Genomic DNA, 3598 nt, shown 5'->3' on the forward strand with positions numbered 1-3598 from the left:
CCTGAGCCCTGAGGCGGGCTCTGTGCTCAGCGGGGAGTCTGCTTAGATTCTCTCCCTCTGCCCCTCCTCCCCTCAAATAAATAAATAAATCTTTAAAAAATTAAAAAATAATAAAAACTTAGCTCAAATTTCTCTCTTTCTTTCTTTCTTCTTTCTTTTTCTTAAAGATTTTATTTATTTGTCAGAGAGAGAGAGCACAGGCGGGGGAGCATCAGGCAGAGGGAGAAGAAGGCTCCCTGCCAAGCAGGGAGCCCGATTCGAGACTCAGTCCCATGACCCCGGGATCATGACCTGAGCCAAAGCCAGACGCTTAACCAACTGAGCCACCGAGGTATCCCAGGCTCAAGTATCTTTCCTGCCTGCCTTCCAAGGAACCCTGGGCAAATATCTGTCATGGAACTGAAATACCTCACTACAGTTGTCTGGGTTTTTTTGGTCTGCTTCCCTCGCTATACTGAAATCTCCTTAGGGCAGGAATCACAGTTTGTCTTAGACCCTCCAGCACCCAATACAGAGCCTGACACTTAACCATTTGAAAAATGGCTATTGAATGGAATTTTTTTTTTTAAAGATTTTATTTATTTATTTTGACAGAGAGAGAGAGAGAACAAGTAGGCAGAGAGGCAGGCAGAGGGAGAGGGAGAAGCAGGCTCCCCGCTGAGCAGGGAGCCCGACGCGGGGCTCGATCCCAGGACACTGGGAACATGACCTGAGCTGAAGGCAGCCGCTTAACCAACTGAGCCACCCAGGCGCCCCGAAAAATGGCTATTGAATGAATGACTTTGAGTTCTAAGAGGTTTATTGACAGGGCTCCTATACATTCCAGGGCACTCCTGATTTACACCTGTTGACCAGGCACAGTTATTAATAATTACCAGTTTCAAGGCTTCTCGGCCTTTGGCTAAGATCAAGTGTGGTATCTGTTCTTATAAGCTTAATATCTGATACATCTGCTATCCAAGGACAACATATTGAATGGATTTTTGGAGAAGGGAGATTAAAAAGGAGCTTGTTCTGTCCACTCCACACACCGACCAGGTATTGTGGTCCTTCCAGGCATGGTCCCCCCCCCCGTTGGGGACAAAATAATAATAACCATACAATCTTATAATTATTTATAATCACATTATAGATAATTAATATACAATAAAATATGATTAATAATTTAATAATATAATAAAATATATCATATAGAAATTATAATAAACAATATAATAAAATATAATTAGTATAATAAACTATAGAATTAATATATGATATATAATTACTAATATATAAGATTGTATGATGATTATGATCCCTTTCAATCTCAAAAGTGCCCTCATTTGCAAGATAAATTATGTGGTTATCCTGTTTATAGACTACCCAATTGTCATAGCTGGTCCTAACTTTTGGCAGGTGTCTCTGTTTATAAGACATTTCTACCAGAGAAACCAGCAGACACAGCAGGATCTGTTACTAGTTCTAGCCAATATCAAATAATGCAAACCATTTTTCTGAAATTATGAGGCAGAAATGAGACACCAGAGTTATGGGAAAGAGAGGGAATTTACACATTCCTTACACTGATCAAACTTCTTTCGAAACCAGCAAGCTATAGAATCAATACAAAAAAATTATTGGCACAAATAGGATGGTGCAGTGCTAAGAACCAAGAACTACAGGATTTTATAAATATGAGGCCTCACAAATCAGGTAGCTACAATAATTCATTGTGTAAATGAGGAACTGAGGCCCAGAGAGATTATGTTGAATTGACCAGTTATAAAATTAGTTTAAAAATGGGGCCTAGACATAAGGATAATCAAATATAACAAAGAAAGAAAATAAGAGAGTTCAAAACTAGACCCACATGTATGCAGTTATTTGATTTTCAGTGAAGGTGCCAAAGCAATCCAATTAGGAAATTATTTTCAACAAATGGTGCTGGAATAACTAGATATCCATAGGGGGAAAAATGAACCTGACCCTACCTTACACCATTCACAAAGACTAATTTGAGATGGATTAGAGACCAAAATATAAAAAACAAAACAATAGGGCGCCTGGGTGGCTCAGTCGGTTAAGCGACTGCCTTCGGCTCAGGTCATGATCCTGGAGTCCCGGGATCGAGTCCCACATCGGGCTCCCTGCCCGGCGGGGAGTCTGCTTCTCCCTCTGACCCTCCTCCCTCTCATGCTCTCTCTATCTCATTCTCTCTGTCTCAAATAAATAAATAAAATCTTTAAAAAAACAAAACAAAACAATAGCGGCGCCTAGGTGGCTCAGTTGGTTAAGCAACAGACTTGATTTCTCTCAGATCGTGATCTCAGGATCCTGGAATCGAGTCCAGAGTCGGGCTCAGTGCTCACCAGGGAGTCTGCTTGAGGATTCTCTTCCTCTCCTTCTGCCCTTCCCTGCCCCTCAGGCTCTCTCTCTCTCTCTCAAATAAATAAGTAAATAAAAAGACTTATTTATTTGAGAGAGAAAAAGATAGGAAGAGCAAGCACAAGTAGTGGCAGGGTTTGGGGAGAGGGAAAAGCAGTCTTCCCACTGAGCAGGGAGCCCCACTCGGGATTCAATCCCAGGACGCTGGGATCATGACCTGAGCCGAAGGCAGCTGCTTAACCAATTGAGCCACCCAGCGCCCCAATAAATAAATCTTAAAAAGAAAAACTATAAAGCTTCTAGAAAAAAAACCACAAAAGGATATCTGTGTGACTTGAAGGTAGATAAATATTTGTTAGCACACAAAAAGCAACAACTATAAAAAATTGACAAATTCAACTTCATCAAAATTTAAAACTCCTACTCATCAAAAGATACTGTTAAAAAAATAAGCAAGCCACATACTGAGAAAAGAATATGCAAAACATATTTCTAATAGATACCTACTCGTTACAAATAGGAAAATAGTAACTTCGCAGTGGAGAAATATGGCAGATTTTATCCTAACTGAATGACCAAAATTAACATTACCAGTAACGGCACAAATGGACATCATTTACTGCCTGATGGGATGCACTGAGAAGGACCCAACCTTCCTTCTGTGGTATTCCTGCCAAAAAATACATAACCTCATTCTAAACATCAAACAAACCCAAAATGAGGGAAATTCTATAAAATACCTAGCCTGTACTCTTGAAAAGTGTCAAGGTTATAAAAGACAAAGAAATACTGAGGAACTGTTCCAGATTACAGGAGACTAAAGACACATCATAACTGAATGAAATATGTGACCCCAGATAGAATAAAGGACATTAATGGGATGATTGGTAAAATTTGAGTAGGGTCAAAGTTTAGGTAATAGTATTATGTCAACATCAATTTCCTAAATTTGATCATTGTACTGCTGTTATATAAGAGAATGTTCTTTAAAAAAAAAAAAGTAAATGAACACTGAAGAATTTAGAGGTAAGAAGGCATCATGCCTACAATTTACATATCAGAAATTATTTTTAATCCATCTATCTGTATTTATATATGTATATCTCTATCTATACTTATATATGTATACATGTATGTGTATATATATATATACAGAGAGAATAACTGATAAAGCAGTAGGGTAAGGCTGTTAACATGGGGAATATGGCAAAGTGTATACAGGAATTCTCAA

The 3598-nt window shown here is 38.8% G+C and overlaps 1 non-coding gene across 1 annotated transcript; it reads left to right on the top strand.

Annotated features, from left to right (window-relative positions):
* The first annotated feature begins 882 nt into the window (after window positions 1–882).
* Window positions 883–1072, top strand: LOC118025862. Its single transcript, XR_004683423.1, has one exon. It is a non-coding gene; the product is annotated as a U2 spliceosomal RNA (small nuclear RNA).
* The last annotated feature ends 2526 nt before the right edge of the window (window positions 1073–3598 follow it).

Source organism: Mirounga leonina, unplaced genomic scaffold (assembly GCF_011800145.1).
Source record: "Mirounga leonina isolate KUSES-001 unplaced genomic scaffold, KU_Mleo_1.0 Mir_201, whole genome shotgun sequence".
NCBI classification, from domain to species: domain Eukaryota; kingdom Metazoa; phylum Chordata; class Mammalia; order Carnivora; family Phocidae; genus Mirounga; species Mirounga leonina.